This window comes from Mus caroli, chromosome 10 (genome assembly GCF_900094665.2).
Source record: "Mus caroli chromosome 10, CAROLI_EIJ_v1.1, whole genome shotgun sequence".
NCBI classification, from domain to species: domain Eukaryota; kingdom Metazoa; phylum Chordata; class Mammalia; order Rodentia; family Muridae; genus Mus; species Mus caroli.
The window spans coordinates 92,918,225-92,945,629 of record NC_034579.1 but is presented as its reverse complement, the minus strand read 5'-3'; the positions used below and the strand labels follow the sequence as shown (position 1 = coordinate 92,945,629).

Sequence of the window (27,405 nt, the reverse complement as noted above, 5' to 3'; positions counted from 1 at the left end):
TGCACAAGAATGGCTTCTCTGACAGACCTGTATGTGGTTTCCATGTCAAGTTGCTGTTTAAACCCTGGCTCTCCACCTTTCATTGCAGGGCCTATATCCAAATCCTTTATTTGTTAACCTGATAAAACTCTCAGCATACAGCTAACTTTTCCAGGGACCGAATCACTAAACATTTGCTCAGCCACTGTGCTACTATTTGGCTGTTTTGCCATCTCCAGTGATCTGGACTTATGGACAATTAGAGCTATGAGAAAGCTGTCTATTATCATTTGAATGCTGGCCTCGTTGTCTTAATCCTGAAACTTCTTCATAACTCTGCAAACTCACAAAACCTATCAAATAAACCACATTTTTAACATAAAGGAATTATTTCTTACCCATTTGCCAGGAGCTAGGTTGCAAATAACTCTCACACTACTGTAGGATAGATTTAGTGACGCCTCGGAATTTCCAATGCCTTTAAAGAAAACGTAAAGAGGTTTCCAGAATCAGAAAGGTTCAGACGACTTTTTTTGTTTTGTTTTGCTGTTGGTGATGATGAGGAGGTTGATGATGATGCTGTTGATTGTGGTGATGATGATGTTCCTTAATTATAGATGGTCATTCCTCCACCCAGAAAATACTTTATTCTTAGAAGAACAGGGACATTTTGAAAAGAAAGGGAATTTTGTTAGACTACTTTTATGTCTGTAGACTTTGTATTACGAGGTTATGGAAAGCTTTTATGTAAGGTTTATTTCCAAAAAATAATAATAATAAATCAATACTTTTTCCTATGTAAGGTATTGAAAATATTAGCAATGATCTAATAGAAGGCCACCAAATTGCTGGTTTTGAAGAGCTTATATGCGTATGAAAAGAAAGATATATCAAAAAGCCTGCTTCAAGCATCTCATTGTTAGGTGGCTTAGTGCTATTGTATTTTTATTGTACTTGTTGATTAAAGTAGATTACAAGCAGCTGCCCTTTCACCCAATCCTTAGCAAAACACTGAGTGAGATTTTACTACATTGGGGCCTCTAGGTTCACAGGTCACAAACATAGAGAACAGAAGTGATCTGACCTTGAAGGATCATAAAAAAACAAAAAACAAAAAAACTGCTTTGTTTTACAAATGAAGAAATGAATACCCAGAAAAAAAGGAAAGAAAATTTGAAACAAGTCTTTCCTCGGAGTCTCTTCCTACACCCTCTATTTCTAGCTGCACAGAAACGGCAAAGGCTGCCCATCCTTGTGTTCTTGGAAGGACTGGAAAGACATTTGAATGATAGACATTCCCAGAGGATGCACGGGTTGTTGGCTTTGAAACGGCATAATTGTTCCTCTCGAGAACTGAACGGCAACTTTTTGTTCATCTGCTGAACTTTAGTTACCACAAAAATAACCTGTTTCCTCATGTCTTTAACTCATGCCAGTTGACAAGAGCAGATGACTCATTGAGCAATGAATTTCAGCAGCTTCCGGATTGCCTGGCGGATTTTTATGGTGGCCTTTTTTATAGGGTCAAGGATCAGCCATGTGTAACCCACTGGGGCCATTACGGGGTTTAAACTCTCCGGCAATTGCACTTGCTACATCATTCATTTAATTGGTTCAAGAAAAATGCCAAGGAGACAAAAGTCAACAACTGCTTTCTCCATGTGCCTCGTCCCACGCAGGGAAAAAAAAAAAAAAAAAAAAAAAAAAACAATGAGGAGGGGCCTCGAAGGAGGGTACCCAGGTAGATGGGGGAGGGGGCAGAGAGAGCACAACTGCATAGTCCCCAGAACACAAGGGACCTCTCCCTTTCACAGCCACTTGTCAAAGCCTGCCTGTGCACTTAAACAAAAAGCTATAAAATAGGATTATTTGCATCATAATGTTGTAGAAGCCAAACGTGCTGCTTTCCTGGGAAGAGAAAGGCAGGCAGGCAGGAAATCACGTGGGCAGTTATCGGCCCGCCGGCAAAGGAGCCTCCACTTCTCCAGATTCCCAACCAAACACTCCTTTCATGGCACTGGAACGGGTCTTCCAAAGACCTTTTATGATGGAGACACTAAATTCTTGGTTGTGCTTCACTCCATTCTTGAGCATTCTTGCTAAACATACTGGCGTAACATCTTTTTCTCTTCACTAAAACAAACAAACAAACAGTTGTCATAGAGCAAGATCCTGCCATCCTCCGTTATGTAAATTAATGCCTGGTCGGAAATACAAATCTTTTTTAGGCTGGGCTTACAAAGGATACCCGTTTCGTTTCTTTTTATAATGCTTTAAAGTTGCCCCCATGATGACTACCTTTTGAATTTTTTCTTCTTGACAACGATTATGGGGTCTGTCTAAGGAAAACAGGATGGTTTAAGGTTAAGATTACCCTTGAGGTAAAAACAGAAAGCAACAAGATAAGATCAATGGTGAAATCAGTCGAGAAAGTTTCAGGTCTCTGAAAAAAATTTGTTCTCTTCCCAACATCATGCAGAATAAATCCACTGTCCAGTTCTTCACGTAGCTTGATGCAGTCAAAACGACGCAGAGCATCCTGGATGGGTAGGGATGCTCTGTTCAAACACGGGGTCAAAGGAATCCTTTTTAAAGGGTCCTTAGAAGTTCTGTAAGTAAAGTTTCACTTTTTCGTTTAAAGAAAGCATGAAGTTAAAACTACAGGGTTAAGGCAAATGTCTACCAAATCACAAGGCTAAGAATAGCTACAGTCACTCTCCTGGTAAAAGAATTTTTTTACTTTATTTTTAATTTAGTTTTTATTTTTAAATTTATATATGTGCTGATTAACAACCTTTCTAACCATAAAAGATGGAAAAAAAAAAAAGTATTCTCTTCCAGATAACTACAACATGTATGAAACCAAAAGGGGGTGAACCATATGATCAATTTAAAAATGTAAGATCAGGAGGGTATTAGGTATTTATAGAATTTAAGATGGTCCCAATTAAATGTATTATTGAGTCATTTAATGGGCAGGGGAAGGAAGACAGCTTTGTGAAAAGATTATGTTTCCTTTGGTTTTATATTTTTTAAAATCACCAAAAAATGCAAATTAAACTAGACGATGAAAGATTATCCAGACTGCTAAACTGAACTTACCATGAAATATATGATAAGGCAGGCACAGTTGGATGTGCCTTTAATCCCAGCACTTGGGAAGCAGAGGCAGGGTTGTTTCTGTGAGTTCCAGGCCAGCCAAAGCTGCATAGTGAGACAAACAAACAAACAAAACAATCAAAGAAATCAAACTAAGACAAACAAACAAAGAGTATGACAGTTGGCAAAGATACATAGAGGTTGACCAGTTGACCAGTTAGTTATTCTGTTCTTCCTTCAGTATTATAATTTCTCCCAAAATAAAAGAAAACTGGCTTTTAGTTAGACATTAGTCCATATCATGATAGAGACTTTCCCAACTAGAAGCACTTTCAAATCTCAGCACAAGCCTGCCATGTGTAATTCTCCCCTGGTTTTTTTTTTTTGTTGTTGTTGTTCATTTGTTTATTTTGTTTTGTTTCGATTTTGGTTTGGTTGGTTGGTTGAGTTTTCAAGACATGGTTTTTCTGTGTAGATCAGGTTGGCCTGTGCCTCCCAAGTGCTAGGATTAAAGGCATGTCTTACCATACCTGGAAAATTCTCCCAGAGAGGAAAAGGAAAACCAACATGTATCATGATTTGTATCATCCAACATGTAAGCATGGGTTAGTTGTTTAAGGCTACCAAAAATTAGGAGGCTTTAAAATATCTTGCTCATTTAAAACCAAAGCAACAATTCTAGTGTGCCCTATGACGTGAGGACAAAAGAGTACCACAGACTCATCCAGCTCCTTAGCTAGATCATCAGCGATTATTGATCATTCAAAACCAATCGTTAGGAATCTATATTTTTGCATAAAATCATCCAACATCCTGTCCTGTCTGTTCCGACCACAGCAATATATAGCAAGTAGTTTACCTTTAAATTCATAAAAACTTCAATACAATTAAAACTTCACTTCTTCAGTCACAGTGGCCAGACATTCAGCAGTCCATGGCCAAATCTACAGTGGCTACAGTGTTGGACAATCAAGATACCGAGTTCTCCATCTTTTCAGGTAACTCTGTTGGGTACCGCTGCTGTTTCTCGACAACCTAAGTTAGGAAAAGAGTTAAACTAACAACAACAGCAACAACAAACCTTACTTCATGATATTTTGCAAATTAGTACTTTACATTTGTACAGCCCTTCATGACTTTCCTCCAGGATTTTTCCAGAGATTCAAAAATGTTCTTTACCTTTAAGCTAAAACTGTCCCTCTAGTTTGAGGCAAGAAGGTGAAATCTAAGAGTTAAGTGGTTGAGAGGTCATAAATTAGTCCCAAAGGCAGCAAGAAGTCTCCCAGTTTCCAGGCTTAGCACTTTAGGGTACAGAACAAATGCGCACTTAGAAGTCAAAGAGAGTGTCAGCCCAACTCTGATCTGTATCACTTAGCATGTGGAACACGTATTTCAGCCTTCAGTTTCATTGTCTAAAAAAAACCTAGGGTGGTCATGGCAACCCTGCAGAAAGTAACACTCACGACCTGACAGTACTCAGGTGTGACAATGGCCCTCCTGACACTGAGCAGGATTCCCCTCTATTCCTTTTCATCTTAATTTGAAAAGCAAAGGTTTTTTGTTGTATTTTTATTTTTTAAATTTCAATGTTATTTTCTACAAATAGAATCAACAGACGTGGCTCATAATTTAGGAAGCCGATTTTGAATACGTTGGCATTTTAACTGTTATATACACTCTAGTCCCGGCTGCTATATTTGTGCTACCTCAGAATTTTCAGGATTAAATGAAAATTTAAATAGCATACAATCTGACATGTAGCTGTACAATGAATTCAAACCCTCTCCATCTTTTCTTCTATAACCCAATGTCTTCTAAGTCTCCTTGAGGCACATGTATGTTAAGTCCCAATCCACCGAACCTGGATTCTGTTCCAGAAGGATAGGTGACTTGGCAATATTTACAATGCAATGATGATATATAGTTACTATAGGACAGTTGCTTATATATTCCAATGGAGAGGGGTATGCAAACAAGATTAGATATTCAGATATTTATTTTACAGGAAGCATCAACTGTAATTGTTTCCGTTATTGATTATTTAGCTAATGTAAATGTATATTCTATGCTTTGTTCTATATTATTTAAAAGATCATTACAGGAAGATCTTGAAACATAATTACTTTCAGAATTCTGTTGGATCCAAGATAGTAAACTCAATATACATGCCCTCATCATATGATTTAGAAACTTAGGACAGATCAGAATCTTGGAGGCGATACTATTTTAATTTACAACTTTGATTTACAAATATATTTGTGTCATGTTGGTCCTCAAAAGAGCTCTGAAATGATTGAATAATAACCTCAGACACATGGGTGTTTTCACCACCCTCCTTCTGGTAATGACTGATTAGCCAAAGAATAAGCTGAAAAGGTGAACCCGAAAGCACCAATGCCTTTACCTAAGCAGGTATCTTCAGTGCTTTACCTATAGGATTCTGCCTAACACATTCCACTGGAATCTGACACAAACCCTGTAAGGCCCTGAAAATATGACAGGTATCATATCTCATTTTTTTTAACCAAGTGAAAAATGTGAAAGTCCAAGAGATTACATAATATCGATGATTGCGAAACCAGGACAACAATCCAAGAAGCCTCTCTTCAGCCAGGGACTTTTCTGTTACCCAAGCTACCAAAGCAAGTGAATCTCTTAGTACAATAGCACCAAAGGGTTCACTAGTATCCTCCACCTCTTACAGCAAAAACAGTATATAAAGCAATGGCTACCAGGAAGCCAGCCACAGAGCTCAGAGGCTATTGCAGGGGTTCAAAGGCAGTAAGAAGACAAATTAGATCCCATTATCCTGAGCCTTACTGCTGAGCTGTTGGATCACTTACTACCTTGTGCAGGTTCATCAGTCAGTGGGAATCCAGACAGAAGTTATACTGAGTTTGCAGTTGGCACAAATTAGGGAGGAATGGCAAGAACACTGGGAAACAAAATGAGGATTCAAAACCACTTTCATTAAGCCCTAAGCCACATCTAACAAAAACAGAGGATTAATGATATAAATACGACACCCTTGCATTATGGGCTGCATATGTTCCCTCAAAATTCACATATTGAGGAGTTGGAGTATAACTCCATTAAAAATCATGCTTAGTATGCATGAGATACTGGATTCAAGACTCAAAAGACACACACACACACACACAGAGTCTACATGTTTAGAGAATTAACATTAACTCTTAGTCCCTGAGAATGTGACAGCATCTAGTGGTTGGCTGCTTGTTCTAGTTTCATTTCTGTGGCTGGGATAAAACACAACAGAATAAGAAGGATGTAACAGAAGAGGGAAAACCTTCATTTGGCTTACAATTTCAAGTTACAGTCCATCCTTTTGGGGAAGTCAAGGCATGATCTCTAGCAGTGAGGCACATCATGCCCACAATCAACAGCACGGAGACAATAAGCATATCCTTGCCTGCTTGCTCTCTTTCTCCTGTTATAAACTAAGGACCCCCCTGCCTAGGAAATGGTGCCACCCACAGTGGGCTGGGTCTGCTTCCATTAATTAACAATCAAGTTACAGGCCAAATTGATCTAGATAATTCCTCCTGGAGACTCAACTCTCAATAACAAAAATCAGAGCAAAAATTAATGAAATAGGAGTAAGGAAAACAATACAAAGAATGAAGAAGTCTAAGAGCGAGGTTTTTGAGACAACAAACAAGAGTAACTGAACCTTGGCCCCATTAGCCCAAAGGAAGAAAGAGGATATCCAAATTAACAAAATCAAAGGTGAGCAGAAATATATTACAACACACACACACACACACTCACCATAATCTCATAAGGGAATACTTTAAGGTAGAATTTAAGTTATAAAGTTCTAAGTAATTGATAAACTTCTAGATTTATCCAAATGCCTAAAGTTTTAGTCTAGAAATAAACAACTTAAACAGACCCATAACAAATAAGACAGAAACTGTAATAAAAAGACCTCTGACAAAAAAAAAAAAAAAGAAACCCAAGTGCAGATGGATTTGAAGCAGAATTCTACCAGACTTTCAAATAAGATCTACAGCCAACGCTTCTTCAATTTATTCCAAAAACAGAAACAGACGGAGCACTTCCAAACTCTTTTTATGGTGCCACCATAAATCTAGTACGGAAACCAGGTAAAGGTAAACACACACACAGCACGCACACACACCAAAACCTATGTGCCAATTTTCCTGGTGATCAGAGATGCAAACATTCTCAATAAAAACTTTCAAACTGAATTCGGGCATGTATCAAAAAAGATCATCTGCTATGATCAAGTTGGCTTCATCCTTGAAATGCAGGAGGATTCAACATTAAGTTTCTAAGTGTAGTAAATCATATGAAATGGACCTGAGACAGAAATTCCACAACCACTTCAATAGGTGAAGAAAAGGCTGTTCACAAAATACAAAATGTCTTCGTGAAAAAAGTTCTAAGGACAGATTGACCAGAAGGAACATATCTACACATAATAAAGACTATATCGGACAAACCCATAGTCAGCATCATTCCAAATGGGGAAAATCTCAAAGAAATCCCATTACAATCGAGAAGAAGATAAAACTGTCCACTGTCCTCACTCATTTTCAATATAGTACTTGAAGCTCTAATTAGATCAATAATGTCAGAGAAGGAAATTAATACAAATAAGAAAAAAGAAATCATATTATCCCTATTTGTAGATATATGATATGATATATGATATGTAAAAGCATAAGGAATTTCAAATAGTCTACCAGAAATCTTCTGGAAATGATCAACACTTTCGGCAAAGTAGCAGAATACCAATCCAAGTGACAAAAATTAGTAGCCTTCCTACATACCAAAAGCAAACACACTGAGAAAGAGTCCATAGACAAACTCCATGGACTATAGTCACCTGAAAGAAAATGAAATACCTGGGAATAAACCCAACCAAGAAGGTGAATAACACCTACAACTAAAACTTTAAATCTCTGAAGAAAGTGATCTATGTGGAAGACACCAGAAGACAGAAAAATCTCCTATACTCATTGGTTGGTAGAAGAAATATGAAAACTGCCATCCTACCAACACCAATTCACAGACTTTATGCACTATCAGTCAAAATCCTTATGCCATTCTTCACAGAAATGGGGGGGGGGAGCAGGGAGAATTCATATGGAACCACAATACACCCTGGCTAGCCAAAGGTATCCTGAGTAGAAAGAACAATGGGAGCGGGATTACTATAGAGATTTCAAGATATATTATAAAGTCATAGGAATAAAACTAACACAATATTGTGACAAGAACAGACAGGGAGATAATGGCACAGAATCCAAAACCCAAACATGAGTACATGAAATGACAGCAATCTGATATTTGACAAAGATACCAAAAGTCCACCCTGGAGGGAAGAGTCTCTTCAAGAAATGGTGCTGGAAACTGGATGAGCACATGTAGTTGAATAGAGTTAGACTCTAACCCATTGCCCTGCACAAAACTCAACTCAGAACACACCAAAGACTGTAGTGTGAAATCCCAAGATGCTGAGACTTCTAGAAGACAACACAGGTAGTGTCTGCTAAGGTAAAGGTGTACAAAAGGACATTCCTATCAAGACACCATTCACTCAGGAAATAAGGCCAATGTCTGACAAATAAAACCTCATAAAACTAAACATTGTGCAACAAAGGAAACAATACATTGAATGGAAGAGAAGCTCACAGAGTAGGAAAGAGCCATACATATATGTATATGCATACATATATGCATATATATGTATATGCATACATATGTGCATATATATATGTATATTCAGCTCTAAGAAGAAATGAAATCACTATGTCTACTAGTAAGCATATGGAACTAGAAAAGATCATATTGAGAGAAGTCATCCAGACCCAGAAAGGGAAACGCCACATGTTCTTTGTTATTGGAAGCTCCTAGCTCGAAATCTTCACATGTGAGTGACTATGTAGTTAGTACAGAGCCTGTATTATCCACTAAAAAAGAGGAAAGTTAAATATGAGCATTGCCGGGATGGAAGAGGAGTGGGTAGAGCAATAGAGAGGGGATTAGCAGGGTACAAATTATCTGATGGGGAACTGGGCAAAAAGGCAGGGCTCTAGTTAGGGTGGAGAGGGAGGTAAATTCAGAAGAGTAGGGGAATACAAAAGAACAGATAAGGATGTCCAAAAGATCCATGAGCAATCATTGTGTACTCTCTACCAAAAAGAAAACAAGCATAAATAAATAGATCCTGGATTCCACATTGTATTGTGCATATTCAAACTCCAACTGGATCACTAACGCTGGACTGTGTCGCTTACTTGGTATCTCTGGATCTCAGTTCCGTCACTGCAGAACAGGAAGGGATCACAGCACATACTTCAGTCGGCCAATGTAAGAGCTCATAAAACCCAACAGTGCCTGCTCTGTGACACGTGTTGCTTATCGCAAGTCTAACTAACCACCCGGTATCACCCACAGACAGCAGAGGAGATACAATAATAATTCAACAATGAGTCCTGGTCCCTTAGGAACTTCTGAGTTACTAAAGCAGACTGAATCAAAGCCAGGCCTCCAGACAGGCATGGTGACACTTATCGTTTATCACTTAGCCATTTATCCCAGTATTTCTGAAGCAGAAGCTGATGGATCTCTACAAGTTTGAGATGAATCTGGTTCCAGGCCAGCCAAGTCAATATGCTGAGCCTCTGTCTCAAAAGAAAGAAAACAGAAGGCGGAATTCCAGGAAAATGTATTAATTGCCAAGACAGTAAACCCTGTGGCTGGATGTAGTAGGATTAGAGAAGGAATGTAGCTGGCTAAGCCTGAGAAGCCTTCCTGGAAGAAGCAATATCTAAGCTAAACCTTCAAGGATAGTCAGTAGATGGCCAGGTTCTTACAGTATGCTTTATGTCTTTTAGTTAATTTTTGTTCCTTAGAAGAAAAAATCCTTTTTGAAAATCCTAACCTATAATATAGTAATAAGCAGCTAGAAAATGAAAAGAATTTCCTCAGAGCATTTAAAGTCAACATTTTCTGCAGTGCATAGCTACCTGTTAACCCAGCGACTCACATGAATATAGTTTTGGCTGAGTAATTGAAGAAGCAAAAAAAAAAAAAAAATTGGAAAACAGGTGCGAATCCCACACTGAGTGTTTCAAAGAGGGAAGAATATACAAATTGGCTAGCTTACACATGGACAAACAACTCAATAGCTAGCTAAGAAAATACCACCAGCACCCTGCCAGTGAACTGGAGCCTCTATAGTAGCAAAGAATATTACTTATCCTTCTTAGACCTTTTGCTTAATGCAGTGCTTGGCAGTAAACATTTGATGAATTAACACATAAACAATAGAATCAAAGTAATGGCTTCTAGGAAGCAGAATAATAAATCATCTGGTCACTGGAAATAATAAATACCTACTCCCCCAAGCACGTGTGCTGTGTGAAGTCTTTGCAGTTAGTACTGTACACAATAATGATAATTTAGTCTTAGGAACTTCTCTTTACCCCACATTGTATATTTGTCCACTACTTTAACAAATAGTCACATGGGCACTGGACCTCCCAGGGGCTATTCCAAAAGCTGTGGATAGTCCTGTGAACAAAAAAAAGACAAGTCCCGGATATCACAGAGGGTGAGTTCTATTAAGGGAGACAAACAATAATCACGTGGCATCTATAAGGACTGATTCCTGGACACTGTAGGATAACCAAATCCTTGGATGCTCAAGATATGCAAACTTTTGTTTACATATAGCCTACACATATCTTCTCAGACTATATGTCATCCTTAGACTATTTATAGTGTCTAATACAATGATATTCTAAATACATAATTATCTTATGTAGGAAATTGTGGAAAAGGGGGGAATGACTATATGTTGAATACAGTTGCAAACTTTTAAGAAGTATTTCCCAGTATGATGAGTTGAATCTGTATATGCAGAACCTGTGGGGAAGGATATGGAATTGTAGTAAAGCGTGGTGTTATTATATGATGTAAAGTTACTTAAGGCAACATAAATACTATTTATGGTATCGTTACTTAATATTATGTTCCTCAAGAAACTACCATGGAGGATGTTTGGACTGAGGCTCAGTCTGAATGAAGCCATTAGTGATAGCGATGCCTACACACACACACACACACACACAGAGAGAGAGAGAGAGAGAGAGAGAGAGAGACCAGACCTCATGCGCAGGTGTACTGGCAAGGATAGGTACATAACCTTGACGGAGGTAGCTCTCTTCAGGCAAGGGCAATTGCCAAGTGGGCTGTCAGAGAAAAGCCGTGTCTGGCGACACTCCCAGAGCTAGGGGCAAGTCCTTCAACCTCAACTCTCACACACATGATTTATTATCAGCCTCTTTCCCTGCTTCAATGTCAACTCTGCAAGGGCATATGTCTTGCTTTTTTCTAGACACCTTTAAAAAAAACAAAAACAAAAAATCCCTTCCCCTGGAAAGCATTGAATGTTTGTTAATTTAATGAATTAATGGCAATACCTAATTAAGCCACAAAACATACTCCCAAACCAAAGTTTCTAATGGATGAGTCAAGTTACAATACAAGATATTTTTAAATAATTTGAAAGTGAATGGGTACAGAACTTTTATAAATATGTTTCTATAAAATTTGGTCAACAGTGACCTAATTCTGACCCCAAGTATAATTTCAATGACGATTATTATGGGCTGAATTGTACCTGTACCTGTGATGGCCATTCTCAGTTATCAACTTGACTATATCTGGAAATGGAGGGCACACCTGTGATCCAGATCTTAAGGCTGGAAGATAAAGGCTTTTGATCTGGACCTTGAGGCATAATGGTTATGAGAGGCTTAGGCCCAAGCAAGGCAGCACATGCACTTAATCCTAAGAGACAGAGGCAAGCAGATCTCTGAGTTCAAGGCCAGCCTGGGACAGAGCAAGTTCCGTGAACAGTTTAGTTCCAGGCATGGTGGTACACACGTTTAATCTGGGCCATATCTTCTACATAAAGACAGGACAGGGCCATCACTGGAAAGAGAGGCCCATTGGTCATGCAAACTTTATATGCCCCAGTACAGGGGAACACCAGGGCCAAAAAGTGGGAGTGGGTGGGTAGGGGAGTGGGGGGGAGGGTATGGGGGACTTTTGGGATAGCATTGGAAATGTAAATGAGGAAAATACCTAATAAAAATATTTAAAAAAAAAGACAATGACAGAAGGAAGGCTTGCTTCTTCATCTGCTTGCACTTACTTGCCAGCACATCTGTTGGAACCTACTTCTACAGGATTCCAGCTTACACAGAAGGCTAGATGAAATATCCAGCCTTGTAGGATTGAGCAACTACTAGATTCTTGAACTTCCCATTCACAGCTGCCCATTGTTGGATTAGTTAGACTGCAGAATGTAAGTCATTCCAATAAATTCCCTTAATATATAGAGACACGCTGTAAGTTCTGTGACTCCAGAGAACCCTGATTAATACAGTTCCTACCCTCTATTCATGTTGAAGTTCTCAGCAACTCCGAGTGTAATTATTGGAGGTAAGACAGTGAAGGTGGCCATCTATAAGCCAGGAAGACTCTTTGAAAGGAGCAAGCAGGAGTGCTGATATCTTGATCTCGGGCTTTCAGCCTCAGAACTATGGGAGAATAAATGGCTTTGGTTTCCTCCGATGTGGCTTACTTGCTCTAGCACTCCCAGAAAATGAAATAACTATAATACCTGAAGAGGGTATGTAGCAAAAGGACAGTACACCATTTAAACTTGGGCACTGTCTTTCTTGGGGTTATTATTGCTATGTCAAAACATCATACCAACGTAGGGAGGAAAAGAGTTTTTGTTTGTTCATTTGTTGGCTTATACTTCCACATCACTGTTCAGTATTGAAGGACGTTGGGACCAGAAACTGAAACAGGGCTGAGACTTGGAGGTAGGAGCTAATTCAGAGACCATAAAGGGGCGCTGATCACTGGCTTGCTCACCATAGCTTGCTCAGCCCTCCTTCTTAATGAATTCAGGATGGCCAGCCCAGGCATGGCCCCATCCACAATGGTCTGGGTCCTCCCCCATCAGTCACAAACGAAGAAAAATGTCCTACTGACTTGCCTCCAGCCATTTGGAGGCATTTTTTTCCCCACTGAGGTTCCCACCTCTCAGATGATTCTAGTAGTTTGTGTCACACTAGCAGGCACAGACACCATTTATCAATGATGGATTTAAGTCTATATTTTAAACAATATTTTTTATTACTTAGCTGGTAAAAGAGTTGACTCAATCACTGCCTATCTCTGTCATAAAGCTAAGCAGGCAGATAGCCACCCTTGCTATCTTACTGTTCTTCTGTCTGGGTCTTTCCTCAAGGTATGTATCTATTTAATAGGCATTCATTCAATCGAAGCAAGTATAAGCTGTAAATCTCCTGCCTGGGCTCTGTGTCTCATTGCAGAAATCTGAAAGCAAACAAAAGGGTGGGAACAGTGGCATGTTTCTGCTCCCTTCTGTCTTGTGGGACTCCACTCCCCATCTCTGGAAATCTTCCACACTCTTCAGGACAGAAAACAGGTCAACACATCCAATAAACTTCACTTCCTTCTGTCATTACTGAGCAAAAATAAATCATAGTTGCAATGTTTTCTCTCCGGACCCCAGTTGATTGTCTGTAACCATCCTTTGGGTGCACGTGCTCCTGTCTTGGAACCCATTCTCCTTCAACAAACAAAGAGAACAGCTGTTTCTTGAATTATTCCTGAGACAAAAGCCATCTCTGCCCTCGGTTCTATTATGTGTAGAATAATCCAGGCCACAGGTGACCAGTCACTCTGAAATACTTTTTGAACATTAAATGTCAGCCCTTGGATTCCTTATTTATGGACATTCTCTGTCCTGGGGTTGTACCACCCTGAATAGCCCCGATGCCTGCCCCTCTCTAGCAGAACCAATGTCTCCCAATATTCTACCAGGAAACCCATTACCTGTTATTTAAATTTCTGGTTTCAACCCAAGACATCTAGTTATATAATTTAGTAGCAAGGTAGCTGCTATTGCCTGTAACCTATTAAAGCTAGGGTCTTTGTAAAGGGTTTCAGGAGCCAGTTCTTAATGTTTCTGAATGGACAATAGAAACTCAAGGATGTGTATTCTTGTCTTTCTTAGGGCATAGGAAGGCTGTATGTGTGTGCGTGGGGGGGGAGGGGTGGCTTTGAACTCCTAATCATCTTGCTTGTTCCTTACGTCCTGTGGTCCCCAGCTTGCAACCTGGAGGCGACCGTGTTTGTTCTGTTTTAATCACACAACAAGGTTCCCCTTGCCTTCGAGGTGTTTAGTTGTTAAAATCACCTATAAATACTTAGTTCTGACCCCGTTGTGGTTCTTCAGATTGTCCTTTGGCCAAAATGTGGAAGGGCCACTTAGTTTTTAATATTTTTTTCAATTAAGCATACACTCAATTAGCAAAATGAGGTTGGATAGCTTTTAGTTCACCATCTTTAAAACATGGAGCATAACTGGGGGTAGGAATGCACACCTTTAATCCCCCATTCTGGAGGCAGAGGCAGGAAGGTCTTAGTGAATTCAAGATCAGCATGGTCTACAACCAAGGCTGATGTAAGTAACCCTAATATAATGTCTTGAACCACAGAAGATGGAGGAAAGAGGAGGGAGAAGAGAAGGAAGAGGAGAGAAGGAGGAGGAGGAGGAGGGGGAGGAGGAGGAGGAGGGAGAGGAGGAGGAGGGGAAGAAGGGGAAAAAAGAGAACGCTGAGATGCCATAAATTCTTTCAGTAGATATATTGTTCTGTAACTTACCATGTGTGAGCCTACTGCATTCTCTATTCCATAACCATCGACTTCAATTGTCAGGAAGCAGAAGTTTGGGCTACGTTCTCATTAGCCTGATCCTTCCCCTTAAAACACGCAGAAATTCTGCATGTGTTGTCGTGTGCAGTTCTGTATTGTGATAATTCCCTAATGGAGTAAACTTGTTGGAAAAGTCCTTTATTGGAAATCTAAGGGCTGCAGTGAAGCTCATGAGAAGAATTCCAAACACTACATTTCTCTTATTCTGATCCAACGGATCCACAGGCATCAGTTTTTATAGATGCAACCAAAGTCTGCCATGTTGACCACAATTCTAACCACCTTAGTTCTCTGCTGGGAGCCTGGACAGGTTTCAGAGAGGGAATTTCCTAGAACCTCAACTCCCTGTTGCTATTCCCCAGACTGCCTATTCTCCCAGGATTTGTCCAGAGCCATTTAGCCTTTAAAAGTGGAAGATGGGTACTCTGCTCCTGGGGGGTCTGGGGGCGGAGGGAGGGGCAGCAGGGCTGGTCCCATATGGCTGAGCCAGAGAGAAACTTCTCATTGCTTGCTCCCAACCACAGCACCCTGCCAACTCCAGCATTAAAGCTGTCATGCACGGTGATGTTTCCCAACGGGAAAGAAGCAAACACTGGACCAAGAAAAATCTCTCTGCCTTTAAACTTCTGACCGTATTAAGTATTAGAGAGAACAAAAACTGTCGACAGTTTTAAACATGTTGAACACAATAAGCCAAAATTAACTCTCAGCACCAGGGCTTGGCCGACAAACTCAAATGATTTTTCCGATTACTTTTTTTGCAACAGCCAAGAAGAATAACAAGAGTTTTCAGTAATTCATCAAGACTTGGCGAGAAACAAATACTCCATTCCTTAAGCAGGAGCAGCTAGCTTTCTAAACCAACACATGCTAGCCTATGACTCGGCATTCACAGCATAACACTAACAACATTATTGGCATATTTCTTAATTGATGTGATTATTTCATTTCTTCTCTAAAAATTTATTTTAGCCAGGCAGTGGTGGTGCATGCCTTTCATCCCAGCACTTGGGAGGCAGAAGCAGGCAGATTTCTGAGTTCAAGGCCAGCCTGGTCTACAGAGTGAGTTCCAGGACAGTCAGGGCTAAACAAATAAACCTTGTCTTGAAAAAAAATTATTTATTTATCTTGGTTTTATTATTTATTTTACTTTATGTACATGAACATTTTTCAGGCATATATGTATGGGTATCATGTCCATTTCTGCTCAGAGAGACAGATGTTTATGAGCCACCATGAGGTGCTGGGAATCAAACCCAGGTCTTCTGCAAGAGGAGTAAGTGGTCTAACCCACTGAGCTATCTATCCCTCTAGCCTCTTATCTAACTTCTTGCTGTATACTTCGATACATAGTCTACTTTATCCTCTGCATGCCAAAGGAAAGAATGCTGCCTACTTGAATATGTTCTCTTACATCTATCTACCTATCCAGCTAGTATAGTAATTCCGTGTGGGAGGTTTTTGTTGGTGTTTTGTTTTTGCTATCCTATTAGACGCTTTTAAAAACAATATTTTCATTTCTTTCTTCGATTCGATTAACACTCTCTGAAACCCTAATGGCATCCAGTGAGAGGTACTCACATTAATTAGATAAACAAATTGATTCTAAACCTGAAAAGCACAGTCATAGCTGATTAATATGATGGTTCCATGGGTGGTTCTGATGGTTAATGAACACTAGGCAAAACAGATCCATCACTGCTAATTGAATTCAACACGAATTATGAGGTAGAAAGTCACAGTAACCTTTTTCCCCTTCCATTTCTGATTGCTCTATTTTTAAAGTTTTTTTTTTCCTACTTTGCTTCAAATACAGCCTTTTTGGTTGTGCTTTTTTGTTCTCCCTCCCTCTGCCTCCCCCTCCCATTTCTGCAGGAAAACATAAAGAAAATATCAAGCCACCTGAGTATTTCCACCTGAGAAATTACAGCAATTTTGTTCCATCTCTAGCATTCAAATGATGTTCCTTCCTGTTTAAGTTGGATGGCTTTTCCTTGCAGGGACTGAATGTAATCCTCTGAGCTCTTCCGCTCACATTCTCCACCATGTGTGGTCAATTAAATCCCAGCAGTATAGAGGCGTTTCCATTGAAACCACTCCACTTCCTGGGAAACTGGTGGGGCTTAGATCGGGTTTCTAAGCATCGCTGTAGTTTGCTAGGTACAGGTTCTTTTCAGTAGTCTCAACACGAAGCATACTGGAGGTAGACAGCACCCCACCTCTACTTCTTTTGGTGGTGAGCCACCATTTTAAGCAGCCCCAGTGTTTTCCTTAAAGATCCCAGTTACTCCTACTCATCATCGATTGTCTTTATCTTCTGCAAAAGCTTTCATGCAAATGTGCACCTGGGTTTTAAAATGAACCGCAACATCCAGAAAAGCCTATGTAAAACGGTCTCTAGCAAAATAACACTGAAACACAAAGCAGCCTCTGGAGATAATCATGAGAAGAAAAAAACAGAGAGTCAAACGATGAAAAACTATTCTGTACTTACTGTAATGGGAATTGATATTGTTGCTAATAGTGATTTTTAACTCTAAAGCAATTCTTATATATAATAAGGTAATCTGATACTTTGTGGTTGTTCTTAGAAAATGTTCCTTAACACCTGAATTTTGACAAAGAACCAGAAATACCCACTGCGTGGGTCAGAGACAGCATCTTCAACAAATGGTGCTGGCCAAACTGGATGACTGCACGTGAAGAACACAAATAGATCCATATTTATCACCCTAGCAAAACACAACTCCAAACAGTTCAAAAAATGTCAACTTAAGGCCAGATACCCCACATCTGATAGAAGAGAAAGTGGGGAATTGTCTTGAAGCCATTGGGATAGGAAAAGACTTTTTGAACAGAACACCATTAGTATAGGCACTAAGGTCAACAATTAATAAATGGGACCTCATAAAGTTGCAAAATTTCTGCATGGCAAAAGACACCATCATTAGGACAAAGTAGCAGGCTACAGAATGGAAAACAATTTTTGCCAATTACGTATCTGATAGGGAGCTAATTTCTAAGATTATATAAAGGGGAAAAAACATAAATGAAAAAATTAGACATAGAGAAAACAGCCCAATTAAAAAATGGGAACCAGGACTAAACAGAGAAGAGGAAGCGCAAGTGACTGGGAAACATTTAAAATATTCAACATCCTTAGTCATCAGGAAAATGCTAATCAAAAACTGCTTTGAGATATTGTCTTACACCTGTCAGAATGGCTAAGATCAATAAAACAAATTACAATTCATGCTGGCGAGGATGTAGGGTCCGTTAGGGAGATTCATCCATCGCTGGTGGGAGTACGAACTTGTAGACTCACTATGAAAATCAGGGTGGCAGTTCTTCAGAAAGCTGAAAATAATTTACCTCAAGATCCAGTTATCCCACTCTGGGCCACATACCCAAATGACTCTGTCCTACTACAGAGACACTTGCTCATCTGTGTTCATTGTTGACCTACTCAAAATAGAAAAAAAAAAAATGAAGCAGCCTAAATGTCCATCAACAGATGAATGCATAAGGAAAGTGTGGGACATTTATACAATAGAATATAAAGAAAATCACAGGCTAACAGGTGGAGCTAGAAAGAAATTCATCCTGAGTGATGTAACCCACATCCAAAAGGACAAATATGGAATATATAGTCTCATATATACAGATGTTAGCTTTTAAGCCCTTAATAGTCATGTTAAATCCATTTAACCACAGAGATTGGATATAGATGATGGGAATAAAAACAAGAAAAAAGTATGAGTTATGGAGTGACAAGAACAGGGGGACTGGAACATGAGGATGAGTGGAGAGAGAGATGACAGAAGGGGGTACAGGAGAGACTATGGGGAGGTACAGCTAGCACTAAAAGCCATTTGAGATGTCCTATGGAAATCCACTACAGAAGCAGCTCCTTACAATATATTCAAATATGAAAGAAATCTAAAAGGCATCACCAAATACCAGGGAAGATAAAGCTTACCCACCGTGTGAAATCTCCAGAGCCAGGAATGGGTTACATCTAAGTTAGCTGTTGGCCAAATGGACCCCAAGGAAACCACTGAATAACTCAGGCTGTTGCCAAGTGTAGTAGTCGGGGTTCTCTAGAGGAACAGACCTTACAGAATGAATGTGCGTATGTCTGCATGCATGCGTGTGTGCGTATGTCTGTGTCTCTAAAAGGGATTTATTAGAGTGCCTTATAGACTGTGGTCTGGTGAGTCCAACAATGGCTGCCTACCAATGGAAAAACCTGTTCAATCGATAAGGCTGAATGTCTTGGTTTCGTCTTCAGTACATACTGGAATTCTGAAGAAGCAGGCTCTAGTGCCAGTGAAGGAATGGATTTGCCAGTAAGAGTGAGGGCAAGCAAAGAGCGCAGTTTGCTTCATCCGCATCCTCTACACAGGGTCACCATGAGAAGGTGTGGTCCACATTTAGGTGGCTGTTCCCATCTCAAAAGATCCAGACTAAAAGCATGTCCTTCCGTTTCAAGTAATTTTAATTAAGAACAATCCCTCATAAGTGTACCTAGTCGCTTGGATTTTAGTTAATTCTAGACATAGTCATGTTGACAACCAAGAATAGCCACCATAAGTCCATCCCTCCTAATACTGTTATTCTTTGCTTAGCTTGTTGACTTAAGGGCATCAGAAACCCAAAGTGGCCAAGGGGAAGTCTGAGCTTCCAGTTCAATGGGATGTTTGCTGTATCTCTTGGCAGGAGCTCTCCCTGTTCTGGATCCAGAACTTCTAGGCCAGCAGAACTTAAGGTCATGGGAACAGGAAGCAAAGTGACACCAAGGCTATTGGTTGCTATCCACAGACTGAGGGTAAGACCTTGTTGAGAGGGGAAAGTGAAGACTGGAAGCACCCATCTCTAGCCAAGAAGAGACTAACTTCAAGTGACTGCTACTTACAAAGGAAAACCTAGTTTTCTCTAATGGAGTCTCACTGGGTAAAAGGGCCAACACACAACAAACTCAATGGTCATTTTAGAGATTTTTTTTTCTGCCTTATATTGCTTTATTTGAGTTTATTTGTTTTTGTTTATGTCTTTGCTTACTGACCCTTTGCTTATATATGATGATTTCTGATTTTGTGTTTTTATGGGTTGTATTTAAATGTGCCTGATATAAGCTTACTGTTGAGTTAGAGAAGGATAAAATACTTCAACTATATGTGTCCATTCATTATGAAAATATTAATATATATGGCAAATGTTGATGAAGTATACATCAGATTACAGGGGATATTGTTCCCTAAATTAAAAATACAAACTACAAGAGTGCTGTGGAGATGGCTCAGTCAGTAAAGTCCCTACCATACAAGCATGAGGACTTAGCACCAAAAAAAAAAAAAAAAAGCCAGATACACACTCTATACCTGTAAACCCATCTTTGGAAAGACATGGAAAGAGCAGAGTCTCATGAGCTCTTGCTGGCTAACCATGTTGAATGAGAGTTTTGACTCAAAACTAAGGTGGACTGTGATGGAAGAAGAACCCCAATGTCAAACTCTGGCTTCAATATCCACATATATGTGCATACATGTGCACAAACCACACACGCACACACACACATACAAATATGAACTGTATGTTTTAGACTTTGAGTCTTGTGCATGTGTATATTTGTGCTTATGTGCATTTAACTTATTTCTATGCTTTGTTTGGTTGGGATTTTTGTTCGTTTCTTTGTTTCGTTGATTGGGTTTTGTGAAATAGCTCACTATACACTTCAAACTGAGCTTGAGCTTGAGCTTGGTGGAAGTCCTTCTGACCAAATGTGGTATTGTAAGCATGCACCAATTTGCCTGACTTGTTTTTGTTTTGGGGTTTTTTTTTAAATCTTTATAAGAAGCATTGCAGCCACAAGCAAACTGCTGGAATACAACCCACGTGGGAATGCCAATGCTTCCCAGAGGAATATAGTTTCCTACAAATGTATGTTTCTATGAGAATCACAAAATCCCCAGAAACCTTCACCCTAAAGAGTTTTAAAGAGGTCCATTGTACTTGGTTTAAATGACAAGATACCAAGGAAGAATTAAGCGCAAATAGGAGACAACATTATCTTTTTATACAATTCAAAAGGGGGAGGGAGGTGGTAGAATCAGGGTATAGGGCAGATACCTTTAATCCCAGTACTAGAGAGGCAGAAACATGCAGATCTCTTTGAGTTTGAGATCATCCTAGTCTACATAATAAGTTTTAGGACAGCTAGAGCCACATAAAGAGACCCTATCTTAATAAATAAATAAATAAATAAATAAATAAATAAATAAATGCCAAATAGCTTATCCAAAATACAACCATCCCTAGCCCTTATATTTAAAACTATTCTAATAAAATGAAGTCAAATCAAAACTTAAAAACAATGGCTGTCTAATTGGGCTCAAGGCCTGCTCAATCGAAGGCAATTCCGGCTTGAGAATGTAAAGCTAGCCAACTATCCATAGCCGGTCTCCATGGAGCTGAAAGGAGAACCTCCTACAGCTACTTTCCTAAGCCAGAATCCTGTCTAGCTTCATTCTAGATACTCAACTTTGTACCCACGTGCAAGCGTCGTTCTCACATCCTATCAAAGAAGCTTCTCTTAATAGCAGAGAGACCACTCCAGAAACCCGCAAGTCGAAATGGAGAGAACTACTGACCATGTACACACTGGTACCTCTTCCATAGAAGCCCTAGACCTAAGCCTCAAGGAACTGCAGAGAAACTGAGGTGGAAGGACTGTAAGAGCCAGAGGACCAGTGCGTCTGCTGGGAGATAATGTCTGCTACATAGGACCATGAAGTCTCACAATGGGGTCACCTAAACAAGACCTGCACAATGACAACATCAGTTGACACGCCAACACGGATGGAAATATCACAATGTCCCACCCCTAGGTGAGAGACTAGGGCAAATAGTAAATGCAAAGAAAGGGAGAATACATGTTTTTCCGGGTCAAGCTCCCTCTTAGGTTACCCAATCCCAGTGGTCATCCCTAACTAAACTCTAAATGTCATCAGATTATATCTATGCATGTTTATATGTGGGAAACAATAATTAAGGAGGAGGTTAGAGATCTGGGGGGGGGGCGAGTTGTGGAGACGTGGGAAGAGTTGCAGGAGATCAGGAGAGGTGCTAAGTGATGCTAACACAATACTCATGGATGAAATTCTTTTTAAAAAATTAATTTAAAAAGGAGAATGTGGATCTATGACATTCTTTTAATTTTAGCATGTCTCTTAGTGTAAAGATATCAAACTAGAGAGAGAACTGTAGACCTTAGAATCAGTGGAACGTTATGTAATGAGTCTACACTCTTCCATAGGAGAGGGATGTCATACAGGAGGATAAAACCATGTCTGCAGAATAGTCTCTATCCCACTGGATGTTTTGATTAAATCCATAAATAACTAGATGGCCTGCAAGACATGTTGTATTTTGTGATCAAGCTATGTCTTATGTGAAAAGGTGTGGTTCTCAGTGACATAGCCACACTGTTTTGAACTCAGAAAAGTGGCCGACATTGATTATAAAAAAAAAAAAAAGTTGTTTTCTAAAAGATGTATGCTTCAACTCTGCCAGCACAGTTTCCTCTTATATTTCTCAGTGTTTACCCCATAACTTTATACAAGTTGGTTGCGGGGGCGGGGGGCGGAGCTATAGCGGGCATGCGGTTCAATTCCTATAAGCTTGCTCTGCCTCATCTGCACAAAGAAAAGATTATGGGCTGAAATTCTCCACTTACCCTTCCAGCTGTTAAATTCTGAGTGCTTGTAGTGATGACTCTTCTGTAGAGTTTATGTGTGTCATCTATTCCACGTTGTCTGTGTCCTACTAGAAAAGAAGGAACTACATCTGGGTCTACAGCTCAGGACAGAACATTTGATTTGCATGCAGGTTCAATCCCTGCTTCCACCAGGAAAGGGAGGAGGTGGAGTATGAAATTTCTCTTGAATCCACCTTTTATATATTACATGCATCTTTGTAATGACTTGGGTATGTTTTTCCAGGAAAGTAACTGCCAAATAATAGCACAGCCCCCACAGAACTCTCCACAGAGACCAAAGGGGAGTAGAAATCCCTTCAGCACCTAATGCTGCAACCTCTGGAAAGTAAATATACTTTTGATGCAAACCTCAGCTCTTGCCGATGCTCTCATTAATGCTTTTTAGCTTTAGCTACTGTGTAGGTATAAACTGCAGTTAACAGGGCACTAAGTCAGTCACGCAGTAGCAGCAGGAATTGCGTGCTTTGTCATTCTCTGGCAACAATGCATTGATTGCTCCTTATTTGTTTATTTATTTATTTATTTATTTATTTGGTTTTTTGTTTGTTAGTTTGGTTTGTTTTTTGTTTTTTGTTTTTTTTATTCTTTGGTTTTTCAAGACTGGGTCTCACTATCTATTTCTGCTTGTTCTAGAACTGACTATATAGACGAGGTTGGCCTTGAACTCAGAGATCCTGCCCTGCCCCTGTTTCCCAAGTTTTGGGATAAAAGGCATGTGCCAACACCACTTGACTTTCCTCTTATTTTCATCCTATATAAACTATGACCTTAGCTGACTAATGCTATAACAGAAGCTTTGGCTGACACCATGAGAACAGCATTAGAAAGTCTCTGTATAGAGTCCAGGTTATCAGACTCTTGTACTTATGATAACTCAGGCATAGGGCCATCTTTAAAGTTCTGCAGGATGCTTCACTTAAAGGAAAGTGACAGGTATGGCGGCGACACAAGTGTCCCTCTACTGCTCTCCTCCTAGGTGTGAGACAGCACTTTGCCCTGTTAAACCAAAGCAAATAATGTTCCCGTCGGTTCCAGATTTACAGCTCAATCCAGAAGGTCGCTGCTAACTGAGAAGTCTCCAGAATTGGATCAAATTTTCAATTCAAATGAGGAGAGCAACTACGCATCTCATGCCTCATAGATGTCCAAATTTAACTTGAAGCCTGCTCCCTCCTTCCAGATGGCTCATGTAGTGGGAGTAGCGGACAGAATTAGCAAGCAAACCCAGAGACACACAGCTCCCTGCGTCCAATGCAGCCTCCCTCACAGCCAACTTTTATTGAAGCTACTGTTAGCCAGCAGAATGGCACAGGTGAGCATTGCTTTAAGTTTGAGGAAGTCTTAAACCCTTCCCCTCATAAGGTTATTAGACTTTGCCCCCCTCAAAAACAAAAGCATGAGGTATGCAGATAAAAGAAAACTGAAGTCACTGCTCAGAAAGTATCTAGTCGCTCTTTCCTCTCCACCATTTCTCTGAGACAGGGATGAGAGGTGGCCCCATGGTCCAGCATTTCACGGCAACTCTGAGACTCTAAGTCGGATTCCTGTCGCCCTAGTCAGTCAGTACATTGGTGTCATTTCTTATGAAAGCATGAACTCAAGTCTTTGGGCCTTTACGGATGGCAAATCACTTGTCTTCTCCCTCAGCATCTCTAGGAGGAAAATATGTTAAATCAGATCAAAAGGTATAAAAGAAAAGAAAGAACTCAGAGGCTAAGACCTTGACTTCTTCCTCTTCAAATCTCCAAACACTTTTAAATAAAAAAGTAAAAAATAAAAAAATAATTAAAAAAAACTTTTTCAGTCTTCCCACTCTCTCCCACTATGATTCCTGAGCCAGAACCAGAAGTTTGCTGTGAGAGGGTTTTTTTTTTCCCTCCTAGAAACGTCAGAGCCGCAACACCCATGAGCTCTCATCAGCGTCATTGCTCCTACACAAGTCCTAAAGAAGGATGATTCCAATAGATAGACTAGCATGAATGAGGAAATCTCATGGGGTCTCAACCTTAGACAGAGAACGACAGGCAGCTAATGAACCCTGGCACTGGGAGAAACAGTCTTCCCCAGGGAAGAGCACTCAAGTTTGCCTATCCAATACCAAGTAGCCAGCCCTGAAATCATATAGATAGAGAGAATCTCTTGTGTACTGTGTGGAAGCATCACCTGTCAATAAAAAGCTGATGGCCAGTATGCTGAGGTAGAACTAGAAGGTGAGACATCTGCTAGAAAGACTGGAACTCTGGGAGATAAAGGCAGGGGGATTTGCCCTAGAGTTAGAGGAAGTCTGACACATAGAACTGAGATGTAACTAGCCTTGTGGCAGACATAAAATAGTGTCAATGGTCTATATAAGTTACAAGCTAGTTGTGGGAAGGGGGGCAAAGCTTATGGCCTAGGCATTTATTCATGAATAAATAAGCCTCCGAGTTGTTATTTGGGAAGGAGGGCACAGGGGAAAGGTCCCAGGTTATACATATACATGCAAGAAACATTATACAGACGAAGCAAGTTGTAGTTATGTGTTCAACAATGTGTGTGTGTGTGTGTGTGTGTGTGTGTGTGTGTGTGTGTGTGTGTGTGTGTAAAACAACAGTTTAAAAATGCAACTCATAAATTTGAGAAAGTATGGGGAGGGAGGAACATGGGAGGGTGGGAGGGAGCAAAGGGAAAGGGGAGGTGATGTAATAATACCAACGACTTAACTTCAAAGACTAATATATATAAATATATATGTATATCTATTTAGCTTTTTTAGAGATGGCTTGGTGCGTCTCTTGCAGAGTAGATGGGTTCAGTTCTCAGCATATACATTGAGCAGGCTCATAACTGCCTGTAATCCCAGTTCCAGAGCCTCTACCACAGGCATCTGCTCGCGAGTTGGTGCACACGCAGATAGGCAGGCAAACACATATACATAAACAAACCAGTATCTAAATCGTTTTAGATACTTTTTCATGAGTATTTTGGTAGATGTGTCCTAGAGATGAAGCAATCAATGCAGGAAGTGGAGATGCATAAAAGTGTAGGCAGCAAGATGTTTTAACGAAGGTGTAGTGCCAGTTTTTACAAATCTTCAGAGAATGGTCTTTTTTCCTATAGCTCACCTCATGTTTTCATCTTGTTACATTTATCCAAACATGGTATCCTTATAAACCAACAAATCAGGGTATCAAAGCATTGGAAAGTGTCCTCCCAAGGAGTACAACTTGTTACATCAGAGATGAACAGAATGCAGTCAGATCCCCTCCCTAGCTCCGGCAGCTTTTGCCCTCTTTCTTTTGCTTCATCCATGGCTGGCTCCAAACTCAAGTTTCTCCTGTTTCAGCCTCCGCAATGCTGAACTTACAGGCTTGCACCCCAGGTTCCAGCTTTTCTTTCTTTCCATCTTATCCATTTCTTTGGGCTTAAAGCACTGTGCAGTATGAATAATGTACATAATACAAAGGTGTGTGTTGAAACTGTCTTGCCCCCGGGGTGAGAAAGGGCATCGCACATTCGCAGGTGTATGTTGCAGTTAGAGAATCCACACACATCTGGTTGTTTGCAAGTCGGTGCAACTGCTTGGAAAATTCGTCTCACTGAAAGAGTAAGGCTGAACAAACACATACTCTATGACCCGGAATGTTGCATATAGACATACATTCAGAAGAAGGCCAATTGGAAAGTGTTCGTAGCAGTATAATTCATAATAGACAAAACTTGGAAACAGTCCAAATATCCACCAGCAGTGGAACGGATAAAGTACTCATATAATGAAATGCTATTAAAAATTTGAAATAAAGGAAATTACTACTGTCCATAATGTGAGTGACTCTCATGACTGTAATGTTGAACAAAGGAAGCAATCACCAAAAAAAGAGTATTATAAAGAGAGATGCTTCAAACAGTGAATATGTGCTTAAAAAAAAGGAAAAGATTAGTCAATGGACACTTACAGAAATTAATATCTAGACCAAAACATGAATGAAGGCTCTAGGGTATTGATAGTGGAGTATACAGGGGTGTTTTGTTTTGTTTTGTTTTGTTTTGTTCTGTTTTGTTTTGTTTTGTTTTGTTTCTGTGTTTCAAGATGGAATTTCTCTAGCCCTGGCTAGAGAACTTGCTCTATAGACCAGGCTGGCCTTGAACTCACAAATCTGCCTGCTTCTGCCTCCCAAATGCTGGGCACCTGGCTATGAAGTGTATTCTTAAACTAGAGGCTGATTATCCCTAACTGTAGAACTGTGTACAAGTTCCACAATTATTTGTTTCAGTCAGCCCAGTGATTCAAATTATAGTTTCTCCCCGAAACACCCTTAGAGATATACCCCATAATACTGTTTTACCAATTATTTGGGTCTCCATTAGTCCATTCAAGTTGTCACATAAATGAACCATCATAGTATGTAAATTACATGATTTTATAAAACCACCTTAATAAACTTTGCTTCTCCTGGAAATTACTCCCAAATTCCCATAGATTGTACTCCTTAGAATGTAACTTATCAGGGGGATCAAACTAGCATTCAGTAGAGTACAAATTGTTCCATAATATCAATATTCACAATGCAAACTTTCTAGCCAGGTTTGATGCTTTAAAAGCAAACATTGCCTGTGAGAGTTGGGCATGATAGCTCAGTCTGTCAACTTCTTTTTTTGTTATTACATCTTTTCCTCAATTACATTTCCAATGCTATCCCAAAAGTCCCCCATACCCTCCCCCCTACTTCCCTACCCACCCATTCCCATTTTTT

At 39.9% G+C, this 27,405-nt stretch overlaps 1 long non-coding RNA gene across 1 annotated transcript in view; it reads right to left on the bottom strand.

Annotated features, from left to right (window-relative positions):
• Positions 1–377: 377 nt before the first annotated feature.
• LOC110302826 overlaps positions 378–27,405 on the bottom strand; it is a 47,893-nt gene continuing 20,865 nt past the window's right edge. The window contains exons 2-4 of the long non-coding RNA XR_002378854.2: positions 3,938–4,113; positions 2,278–2,314; positions 378–2,180 (exon numbers count right to left, since the gene is read on the bottom strand). This is a non-coding gene — a long non-coding RNA (uncharacterized LOC110302826). The remainder of the gene's footprint in view (positions 2,181–2,277; positions 2,315–3,937; positions 4,114–27,405) is intronic.